At 32.7% G+C, this 13,266-nt stretch overlaps 2 non-coding genes across 2 annotated transcripts; both read left to right on the forward strand.

Annotated features, from left to right (window-relative positions):
* Positions 1–1,188: 1,188 nt before the first annotated feature.
* On the forward strand, positions 1,189–1,260 carry Trnap-ugg. The gene has a single exon. It is a non-coding gene; the product is annotated as a tRNA-Pro (tRNA).
* Positions 1,261–1,920: 660 nt separating this feature from the next.
* On the forward strand, positions 1,921–1,992 carry Trnap-agg. Its single transcript has one exon. It is a non-coding gene; the product is annotated as a tRNA-Pro (tRNA).
* The last annotated feature ends 11,274 nt before the right edge of the window (positions 1,993–13,266 follow it).

Consider the following 13,266-nt stretch of genomic DNA (forward strand, 5'->3'; position numbering starts at 1 on the left):
TAAAATATGTACGTTCCGTATACCTATATATTTTGTTATAGCTGTGTCTATGAGTATACAATCCTTAGGTATATATTTAATTACCTCTAATTAGGATGGTATTGATATCGAATGTAGGCGATTGTATATTAGTATATAGTAGGTACGTAATATCGACAAATTATATTAGTAGACATACATAGCAAATCGTGTAGATTTCCTTACATACTCCTCAATAGTTGTTACGTTTAGAGCCGTACGTAATACGTAACCCTGAAACCGCCTTTGGCAGATGACATCTGGAGAAGAATATTTCACAATATATTGTACAGATATATTTCGTCTGCAGACAGTTTAAAATGTCGACTGAGCTCTCATAAAGTATATTTGATATTCAAAACATGAAACTCTGTAAAAAGTGAATTTTACCTTTTATGTTCACATGAGTTGATAAATAAACATCACCAATGCTATTATTTGGATTGAAAAAATAATGTATTATTACGTTTTCTGTTATGTGTCATGAATGCCCGTTTAAATGTTTGACCACATTTTTTCGGCATCTTCTGAGTGTAAGAATGAAATTATATCATATTTCAAATTCCCAATACTTTTGAACAGGTTGAAGGTAATACGATTGGCGTTACAACTATTGTTTTTAGTAAAGAGTATCCGTAGAGAACGGGTGAAGTAACTGACATTAGTCCAGCCAAAAGTATTGAGGACTGTCAGCAACTACCAGTTCTTGTTTGCAAGAGTTCTTTTGTAATGCAGACTTGTGGGTGGTTAGCTATCGTTTATGGGGAAGTGCGTTGTTCAGGCCTTAAGTCGAGCGATTACCACCAATGCTCATTCGTAAAGGTAATAAAAAAAAAATTTGAAGGCATACAGATTTCTTTTGGTTTGAAGTATATTATTTTTTACAGTAAGCGCCTGTTGTAGAACATTTAGCTTACATTAATTTTAAAATACTTAAATGAAATGATTAATCTATGAGATATACATCTATTATTATAATGGTTATCAATATCATACTTGATAATTTCTAGGCAGCGATTTTTATAGTCAAAACATTTGTATACATAACATTATAATCAATTTTAACCATAAAAGATCTTGACGTAATTTAATGACACATAAACGTATAATTTAAAAATGTTATAGAACATTCTTCGATTATAAATCGATATTTTATCATATTGGCCAAGCGGCTCGTTGGTCTAGGGGTATGATTCTCGCTTTGGGTGCGAGAGGTCCCGGGTTCAAATCCCGGACGAGCCCAAGGTTTCTTTTTATATTTTATGCCTATAACTTATAAATTGCGTATATATTATTATTAACTGTAACATGGAGATAACTCAAGATAAATATTAAATTTGGTTTTTGTCACAGTAACGCACCATTTTAGTACTTCAAATATTCATATCAATATCATTAAGGGCGGAATTATGTTATAACCATTCTTATTGACATATTATCTTATTAAAAAAATAATTGACCGGGATTTCAATTGGAAAATTTAATAAAAAAATGTAATAGAAATCTCAACGGACTTGGTGTCCGTAATTCATAACTTTTTGCGTTGGATACAAAAACAAGTTTGCCGAGTACATAGGACAAGTTAGTTGCGATAATGAATTTAGGGAAATTGATGCTTTTTAGTCTCCTTGATTTAATAATATTCTACAAAATTAAATAAATAATTCAATCATATTGAAATATATAAATTGACGTAACTAATATATTCGTTATAAAGGTACTTATATTATTTTTATTAGAACGCTAGTGTTAGAAGTGTATGTGTTCTTTCTAACGGTAATATCACAGTTTAGAATATTTATATGGAAGTGGTCGTTCAACATTCACTTTAGATACTGTTATGTTATACAATATAGTGTGTGTATAGCTAACTTATCGAATATTTTGAGAAGTTTAACAACCGGCTCGTTGGTCTAGGGGTATGATTTTCGCTTAGGGTGCGAGAGGTCCCGGGTTCAAATCCCGGACGAGCCCAATCCCTTTTTTGAGTTAACTGATATTGCGCTGATGTAACGATCATTAACGAAACTGAAATTTATATATTTATAAAATTTTATTGCACATATTTTTTAATGGATTTATTTTTATCTTTCTTTTATATGCATCGACGTTAATAGATTCCACAGTGACCTAATTCAGAATGTTGAATGTTTCTCATATACATGTAAGTATAGTAAGTAAGTAGTAATTTAAGCGTAGGTTAAAATTTCATAAATATTTTATATTATTGTGAATTTTAAACGATGTTATTTACGGCGCAGCGTACCAACATTTTTATTAGCATCATATATTATAGGTATATGTATAGACACGTTTCGATAACACTTTACATCACCAGTTCGTGTGACTGATTAGCGACAGATGAGTTTATTTTGTCTCTTTATGCTGAAAACCTGTTGTATTTTTTTTTCGTACACATGGTGTACTTGATGACCAATAATTATCTACTCAAGTCTATTTAAACTAATCCTAGTCTCTGCGGATAATAGTTATACTTTGCATGCTTGTATACATTTTAGTTAACATCAAATACAATACATTTATTAACTAGGTTATAAAGGTACTACAGGACAAGATCTATACATGATAATATTTCTGTATTTAAAATTATAATTTTGATACTATAATCATATCACACACCTACCGAAATTCTACGGTTTCTATAAGTACCTTTTATTGTTACTGTTTGATAATAATTCAATCAACATACATAAGTCTTCCCAACATGACAAAATATTTTGACTCTTTAAAATGTATTTACAACAAAATATGATATCCGTTCCGGACGCACTTTTCCCGAAATCTCAATTTTCTACCGCGATGGCTTATTCCATCAAAATACAATAATATCTGTGTCCCTACTCAGAATATAGATGGGCGACGTCGGGTGACGTCGTGGGTGTCAGACATTGATTTATTACATAAAATAAAGGTTCAGTGGCGGGCTTGTGCTTAGGCTTTGGGTAATTAAGTTCCAAGATTCTTTGGCAGTATTCGTTTTGATTATTTTCTAATATTATACCTAGATTCTCAATGTATCTTATTGTATGGAACCTAAAGGCAACATGTACTTTAGTCGAGTTTATTTTTGTGACCTTCCTTATCTCGGTTGTGGAGTTAATCCTCCATCTAAGATAGGTCAAGCTAATCTAAGATAAGAATTTTAAGTTGTAGACTGAAATCTGACGCTATATTTTATAAATCCAGAACGACGAATACAAAAACACCTGCAAACCTGACGTGAAACAACGTCAAAACAAACCCATATTTTCTAGTAAATTAATAACGCACCTGTTATGTAGTTGACGTGGTTCCGATATTTGAGTAAGGCCGTGAAAGGCACATGTCAATTTGTCCGTGTCAGGTCAGTCAAGGGCCGGGACGGATGATAGTGTCACTCGCCGCGAGGACACAATCCTGCAAACAAACCTAATAACAGAGAAACTGACGGACTTTCCGACATATTTGTTTTTATTGATGTATTTGCAAGAGCTGTTGTTAACATACTGAATACGTTTATCATTATTGAAACTAAAGGGTAATTTTCAGGCAATATAAATTTCCAGAACGAGCTCGTTATATAGGGTGATTTTGATATTTCGTTACTAAATGAAACTACATACTTATTTATCTTCATGAAAATAACACTTTACATAAACTTACTTGAACCGTAGATGTAAGATAATAAGGTTTAAATTCCGAACAAAATAAATATCAATATAAAATAATTTTAATTTTACATAATGTAATTATATCTACTCTAAGAGAATTCGTTGCAGCGGTAAAATCACAGTTTCAGAGAGATATATAGTCATGTACACGCCATATTCGCACTAAACTACAAAAATATACAAAATAATAAAAGTAAAACCGGGTGATTTGTTGAAATTATATTCATTATTCAAGGATGATTTTTGGTACAATTTTAGTAGAGGTAAATACCAGTATGTGGTTTCACTTATTAATTCAATGTCAAAATGAGTCTGTATAATTATTATAGTAATATGTTAGATTATATAGAGATATATATGAAGTAGTAGTAGTAGTCTATATATGAAGTAGATAATATAGAGATAGATAGAAATTAAATATTTGGGAGCTAAATATAGATACCATTGGGCTGTTTAAAATAAGTTGTCAGAAAACTCTTCCCTGGAGAAGAGAAGACTGTGGAGTAAGTATTTAATTATGTATAAAATGTCTGTAGTTTGACATGTCAGACAAGTTAGAGGGCGCATGATTTGCTAAAGAGGCTAAAATATATTAGTTGCAACTCGTTATGCTCTTAGTTATTTGTGTTATCTACATAATTTCTCTTGAAAAGTATTGATGAACAATTTTAATTTCTAACACAAAGACTCTTTGAAGTGATTATTTAATAACCCAAGAATTTGTTAAGAATTCTGTTATCTTCCGATATTACAATAATTATAGCCAAAACATACTTTGGGAAATACTTAAATAAATATTTTCTAAACTCTATACAACTATAAAATATAATGAATTAGAAACTAGGTACAGATCCACCTAAAATGAATACTGCCTTCCTCTATGAGAAAAAGGAAGCTTAAATTCTAAGAAGATAACATCATTACTATCCTTTGAAGCTATAAGATTAAGAAGATAGATCGGGGAATATCATGATGCCATGCGTGAAAGGTGCTGTTATATGAATTAATTATATTTGTTTTAAATATTGAATGAGATTGCAATAGATATTTTATTCGCAATTTAATGCACACGCCTTTCATTCCCGAAGAATTGGGCAAAGGTGCGACTGTTGCGCCCACTTTCCACCGTGCGTATTCAGTCCCATGATAGGAGGAAATCTATCGCTACATTGGGCACAAATTGTAGACTCCGGGTTGATATTATGTAGAAAAACCAATATCGCTTTGCCCGGCCCGGGAATTGAATGTGAGACCTCATCATTTCAGCCGTACTAATACAACTACGCCAAATAATAACTGAGCGACATTATGTTTCCCTAGTAAATTATATAGCTGGGCCAAAATAAGCAAACATAGTACGCCTATCAAACCTGACTCTATTTAATAATTTATATCTTTATTTAATATATTAAATAATAAATCTATTTAATAGTTCACAGGCACGAAATTCTTTATTGAAACGATGGAAGTAATGCGTATTCCGGGACATGTTCGAAATCCCAAATGCGCGTGTGTTTTCCAAGCAAACATTCAGGAAGTGTTATTTTTCCACAGTGCATTCCGATAGTTTACTTACCAAAAAAATACGTCCAGTTTTGTTAACACAATCTTTTGCAAACAATTGTGAAACACAGTGGTCGGCAAATTGCATTTCTTAAATTAAATCGGAATTCGTTCCGAACACAATCTAGTGTTTTTTCCAGAGGTTCCGATTTTTCAGAGGTTAAAACCAATGTAAAACTGCAATGCACACGTATTTTAAATCCATTTAGTAATCTAACCGCCCAAGGGTTTCACACTTAAAAGTAAAAAGCTGAAAATTATAACAAGTTATACATAAATTATTTATAATATGGTTCATAGTTTTTTTTAGAATATTCGCATTTTATTCCATCATCTAACTTCATTCATTTATTCTGGGAAGAAAAATAATCTACAGCTAAATAGAAAGTCGTATGTAAATACCGTGCGTTCGTAGCACGCATCCGTAAATTACACCTTTTGTTCCATAACACAGTTGCCTCACGAATAACAATGCATCGACATGAACACACTGGTACTAGTGTTTTTAATTTCAACTAAAGGAATAGATAGAACAACTTGTATATTCTTATTAAATATATTTTTACGGTTACTTTGTAATATTAATAAATAATTACTAAATGGATTCAGGATAATTATTTTCTTTATGCTTGTGTAATTTTGTTGTCTCTAATATATAATTCAAAAAACTACAATGTAGAAAGCAGAAATATTAATTTTGATTGAAGTTCACAACAATATCAAATAACGTCTAAAGAATAAATTGACTTAAATAAAAATGTAAGTGGCGATAGCCTAGTTGGGTGTGGAACGGACAGCCAAGACGAATGTCCTCAGGTTCAAATCCGAAGGGCACACACCTCTGATTTTTCTAAAAAATCATGTGTGTATTCTTTGTGAATTTATCGTTCGCTTTAACGGTGAAGGAAAACATCGTGAGGAAACCTGCACATCTGAGAAGTTCTCTATAGGAATTTCGAAGGTGTGTGAAGTCTACCAATCCGCACTAGGCCAGCGTGGTGGACTAAGGCCTAATCCCTCTCAGCAGTAGAAGAGGCCCGTGCTTGGCAGTGGGCAAGTATCTAATACAGGGCTGATATTATTATTATTAATATTATTAAAAATGGAAATATTAAGGAAAGGAAATTTGAAAATTAAAATGATGTTTCCCCTTTAACTTAATGAGAAACCACCTACCGTAGGCGGAAGCTGTATAGGTACGATATCATTTTAATTTATGCTCGTTTCGCCTCGGCGCAGCCAAATCGAATGCGGCCTTACGTCCCGTCGAATTACTTCGAAATATTCGTTTGCTTTTAATCGAAACGCAACATCATTTAAGAAACAAAATATTTAAAGTTTCATAACAAACTAAAATTATTCGAAATATTTGTTATATGTATGAAAAATATAACTTTTCCTTAGTTTTAATTTTAAATTTTGTGTTTTCCTGTATCCCAGGTGTTGTGTGTTTTACCGACAAACTTCAAATGTGACCTACATAAACGTGTTCAAAAATGAGATAAAAGTTTGCAAAAGTCACCCCTAGTTAGTTAATCCGAGGTTTTGTAAAACATTTTGAATATATTGTACGTTGGAAGTACATTTTAGTTGTTATTATAAAAAGAAGATTTAATATTTAACTTATACCAATTATTAAACTTAAAAAATATCGAATCCATTATTGCAATTAATGAAATAAATTGTAGTATACATAATAAGAATTTAATATGGTAATAATTACGAGAATTCTCCATAGAGAAATTCTAGTTAAACACAAGACAAAATTATTTAACATTACTATAGTCCATGAAGAACAACGGCTTTTATTCTAATTTATTCATAACTATGTCTGACTGAGGCCACACCTCGTCTCACAACTTGACCGATTTTTAGTAAGATTTATTGAAGAGTCAGGCAGAAATAAATGCGTTCGGGGGCTTTTGGTAATTTCTCACGTAAAGCCCCGACGAGCTCGACTAAGTAATAAATGAGGTCACATAATTTTATAGGTTTGAAGCGGCTGATAGACGCGAAGGTGGCACCGACCTTCTTTCATTTGCGATTAAATGTTTCTTGAATCGAGTAATAAACATTGTACTTAAATTATGAGTTCAAAAACAATTAAGACTATATAAAATCTGGTCCTAATTGGAATACGTTACGTAGGGAAGAAATAAGTTAAATGCCAATATTTTGTGTTCTTCCATGCTTCTATATCAACAATTATACGAACATCAAATAAAATCCATTTGATATTGTTATTCAATGATTTGGGGAAACTATAATTATAATTAATTAATGATATTTTATGTTTACGCGGATGTTAGACATCGAAATTAAATTACAATAGTTTTCGGATTTGATCGGGGTTCTTGTATTTTAACTTTCTACCGAATAGTTTCGATATCTTTTACTTCGAAGACCCAGTGACTATGAAGGATGCAAAGTTTCCTAAACGTCGGGAAAAAACAATATACAGCAATAAAATCCCAAATCTAGTTTTATTTCGATTAATAAATATAATAATATGTTTAAGCAGTTCTTGTATTTCTATTTTTGCCTTTACTGATTTTTAAATAAACACTACTTTGTTACATAAAGTATTAATCATTTATAATATATCTGGAATAAATATCCAGAAAAATAATACCGCATAAATATGAAACAAATCATTTCATTATTCAGCAGTCAATCTACGCGGAGCTGACGTTTCAATTTGTTGCTGTCAAGTCCTGACGGCCGCCGGAGAGGCGACACAGCGGGGCAAAGAGGTAATGATAAAGAGCAAAGACAATGGAAGGGCCTTTAATTGAAGACATTCATAATTGGATTAAATCTCAGACTGTAATTCAATTAAAATGATGTAAGGAAATATTGCGGATGATCAAATTCTCCACGTTCATTCACATCCTTCAATCGTAGGTGTTCATTGGCGGTAGATAATTTTGTCTTTACGGGCACTGCAAAGTGACTTCACTGTACCTAATAGAGTAGCGTCCTTAAAGACTGAAAGATGATTATCCCTCACCAGTCAACACAGGTTTCAAAACATTATTAACATTACCTTCTTACTTGATTACGAGTTTTCCCTAAAAAAATTACGGTCGCTTTAAAACAAACTACTGAAAGCATTCGGTAACTTTACTTATAGTGCGGTAATGAATTATGATTAATTTAATTAGGTCATAAAACTTAGGCAGTCGCGTTATGTTAATAATATTACGTCGGTATCAGTATTACTCGTACAATATATGAACCAGAAAGCTTACAAGCTTAAAACTTTGTGACCGTGGTGCAAAGAGAAGTTTGCGCTAAGTCTGCGAACTTGGAACTCTAACCATACAATTTAAAATTTATTTAACATAATATCTACAATCTACATATATTATTTATTCGGTTCCGTTGTAAGTATTCGAAACAGTATTTAAAATTTTGGTGAAATTTAAATCAATTTTATAGGTTTTAGATTGAGTTTATTCAAACTGATTGTTTCTGCTTTTTTACTTATATGATAAAATTGTATTAAGTGTATATCGTACAAAATCAGCTTAAACACGAAGTTGCTTTAGCATTGTTATTTAAATTACTAGAGGCCCAGCCATCCTTAGTCGCTGCACTTAACACCTATTGCTGCTACAGTTTCACGTATCTTGCAGTCAATTACGAAGTTACTAAAAAGTTACTCATGTCTTGTTACAAACAGTGTCCTTTGAGTACGTAGTCAACCCACATTTCTTATACAATACGTACATACATAAACTTCTAGTTAGTGTCATTCTGTGTCATTAGCGCCGAGTCGGCTGACGTCGGCGATGTGAGACTTCTATTTATGGCAGGCGGGTCGAGCGCATAAAGAATGCCTTATAACAATGCTCAAGCTGTTATAGAAGCAAAGCTCAATTGTCTTTCTGTACTATTATGTTAAGATTTTAGTCTTAATGGTTGTCGGATTTCTAGTTTAGGTCTAATGTTTTGTTTTCGTTTTGGTTTATGACCTGTGCAAATTTTAAGAAATGGTTTGCATTTCTAAAAGATTAGTGTCCTTGTCCTTTGGACTAAATTTATTTAGGATTTTAGTTTTGATTAACCGGTAACGTGTTAATCTAAACTTAATCAGATATTAAATACTAGAGTTGAATGGATAGATTGTATTGTGTGTGTCACACATTTTATTAACATATTAAGTACAGGTATGTAAATTGGTCTTATAATAATATAACATAGCTGCGTAATTTTAAAAGTGCCTATATATATTATTCTATATAAACTAAAAGGCACTTATATAAAATAGTTATAGTTGGTACAAAACCATCGCAATAAGAAGTGTTATTGTAAGTCGAAACAAAAAGACCTAATTGCTATTTACACAGCTGTTACATCGCATAACGATTCTACTACACAAATATTATCGAAAGAAACATTATTATTGGCAATTGCGTGCAAGGTGGTACTAATGTGGATAGTTTATATTTGTCCATTGAACATATTATTATATGATCGCAATAAATATTTTATTTTTAATTTAAAGTTACAATGAACACTCACACCTTTTATTCCCGTAGAGATAGGGAGAGGTGCAACTGGAGTACCCATTTTCCGCTGTGTACATGCCGCCCCATAATGTAATATGGGGCTAGCTAATCGTTATATGGGGTGTAAATTCTGGACACCGGGCTGATACTGAGTAGAAAAACCCAGTATCACATAGCCCGACCCGGGAATCGAATCCAAGACCTTGCCACTGCGGTCGTACCGTAATAGAACTATGCCACCGAGCCTGTCACTACGCCACCGAGGCAATCATTTAGAGTTAAACATGTTTAAAAAAGCGATTTGCGGTACTGCATTTGTTGAATTGTATACAATTCTAAAAATAGTTTCAAGAATAATATTTCCCTCGTACGTAAAGCACATTTACGCGAAACGTAAGTTTTCCAAAGCAGACATCTTGGAGACAGATTGTTTTAAAACTTGGGAGCTACCCGCCGATTTACATGCTGAGGGAAATGCGGGCGTTTTACAATTTTATAGTAAACAAGCTTTTGCCTGAGGCTCTGCTTGCATAAAAAAAAATCTGGGATAAATATTTTACCAGATTAAAAAGTAGCCTAAAGCATTCAAGAACATTAGTAAAAAAAAACAAATCTGTAAATCAAATGTGTAAATTCTGTTTATTTTTTTATGTAGGTAGTTAAATGTTGAGACGGGCAGATCGTTCGCATCATGATCAGTCCTTAAATCTCCTATAACTATTATCAATTTCATTTAGAGCATAATATCGTTTGAACTATTTACGACACTGCACTGTATTCACTGCAATTTAGCAAGACACCAAGAGTTTCATTTTCAATGTCACATAAAAAATTTATCCGTTACAAAACTAAAAAAAATACCTGCATTAACGATAACAATCAACTAATACAAATTAATAAACCACATAAAACATATAAAATATACAAAAAATAAAAATAATGCGTATTTATTAAAATCAAGAATACTTGAACCGTACGGTATTCCGCATAAAATCGCGTCGAGGATTTATGATCACAATAATGATTTTATTGTGGTGTGACAAAGTGGGCCGCCATTGTAATTTTCCAGGAAAATTTTGTAGCCAAATGATCGCCATTGTTACGAGACCATTTGTATTATGTTTTAGATGTTCGTTATTGAATTTTATTCATTCATACATTTTATAATGTTTTTATGTGTATCGTGTTAACACTGGTTACTAGTTGGCGACAAATACTACAATGTTACAATTTATACTGTCACATGCGGTCACATCGTCTGCGCATCGCCTCATTAATATAGTTGTTATTACGTTCGTACTCATCATCATCATCATAATTTCAGCCGGGAACCGTCCACTGCTGGACACGGGCTTTTCCCATTGAGCGCCATAGGGACCAGTTCTGGGCCGCTCTAATCCATCGGACTCCAGCGACCCTCACCAGGTCGTCGGTCTATCTTGTGGAGAGCCTGCCTACGCTGCGTCTTCCGGTTCGTGGTCGCCACTCCAGAACTTTTCCGCCCCAACGGCCATCAGTTCTACGAGCTATGTGTCCTCGTCCTGTTCGATCGCGTATAAAAATATAGACGTTTCTTTCATAACCTATACTTTGGATATTTATTACTTTCTTCACTTAGTTTGATGAGTCGTTACTGGTGGCGTGAAAATAAAGGTAATAAGTCCTTTTTATGATTTTTTTGTAGAAAGCATAAACAAGCATTTGGGTCAGATAATATCGAGGGCTTTATTACGAATAAGCGAATTGACAAAAGTACAGTTTTACAGAAAGAACAAAAATACGAAGAAAACAAAACTGATTGTATTATGTCAACCCGCCTGCTTGTTATTTAACTCACGATATTAAGTAATTATTCCGTCCAAGGACCACCTATAAAACCATAAGAATCATTGATAGGCTGCAAGATATAATCTAAACAGAAGCAAGGGCTTTGCCGCGCGTTGGGTCTTCCACCAATCTAATTCACTTCATGAAACGCAATAGCAAACTCTTACTTTACGTTAGCTTTATGCAAGAGAGTGGTGGTCGATCGGTATATTAATTCTGTTGATAAATTTAAACACGTTTACGGCGCCGCTATTCCACTTAAAATCTTTAAGGACTCCTCTATGTTTTGAGCCGTGATAGGTAGGTTAAAATGTTTGCATAATTTAAGGCGGATATACGGCATTCCAATCTTAGGGAAGAGGAAATATTGGTAGATTATTTAAAGCGGATAAGTTCTATTTTATTACAAATATAGAACCCTGAAAATATTTTTTTTTTTTACTCTATTTAAGAAAAGCTTACAAAATATTAACGAATAACAAAGTGACTAACATTTATAAGTAAAATTAAGTTTCTAATTACAAGCTTCCAGAAATAAATAAACAGTGAAAATATGCATTACAATAATTGAGAACATTCACAATCACAATTTACACAAACCCTCGAAAATGATGATGCCAATTATATACACTAATGAGTAAGGATAATAAAAGCAAAGTCACGAAAAAATCTAGCGCACAGTGTTATTAAAGTATTCCTCATTTAGGTTTTTTTTAATGTCCTTTGTACTTGTACAGAACAGGTCAATGTGCAAATTTTACATTCACTTGTTCTGTACAAATTATACTGCCTAATCTACCGCACATCTAATGACGTGATGAATTTAAATCTGGATCTACCATAGTCTTATATGTATAGTTTCGTAAGGCGTGTAATCAAATTTTGATCTCATTAAGGGATGATAATGGAAACTAGAGACCAGCCTTCGCGCTTGTGCTAGGCGTGTGAGTATTTTCATAAATATTTAATACATTGGAGAATATCTGGTAGATAAAAACTACCTTTAATACATTTAAACTAAACGAAATCAAATCAAAGAGGCTTATTTAAAAGGCCAGAGTGTTACGCCGAATGGTCACGTACAAAGCGAAAAAATATCGCTTTGCAAAGAAGGAAAAATTTTTTCATTCGTTTTACAGATGAGAAAATAGAATGCATTTAGAGCGTGTGAAAAGGCGAGAATTTTTCCGTGTTACTGCTCGCCGTGCCGTCCTGAGACCTAACACTCGTGTCCGTGCAGAATGAACTAAATATGTATTTTAAACGCGTTCATTACGAAATCTTGAGGATTCAAAATCTTTCAACTTTGAATCCTCAAGATTATCTTGATCAAGAAACTTGTTTATCTGTGGGTGAGCTAAGCTTGCGAATGGAAAACTATAAATTATTGTAGAAAGTAGGAAGTCCTAAAAACAAATCTAAAATATAAATATGTAAAATCAGTATCAATACAACGCATAACTCTAAAAAAATATTACCTCTTAATAAACTGTCTGTAATTCACTTGGCAATATCTATAAATTATGAATTAAAAAAGAGCAAATTATTTTTATTTTCATTCAAATTTCTGATAATTAATTACACCGACTTAAAAAGAGCTAATAAAGCCGAATTTGGAACGTTCGGCATCATTAGCAAAATTTGAATAATGAGAGTGATTTTCGAGTTTTTTA

This window comes from Manduca sexta, chromosome 23 (genome assembly GCF_014839805.1).
Source record: "Manduca sexta isolate Smith_Timp_Sample1 chromosome 23, JHU_Msex_v1.0, whole genome shotgun sequence".
NCBI lineage: Eukaryota > Metazoa > Arthropoda > Insecta > Lepidoptera > Sphingidae > Manduca > Manduca sexta.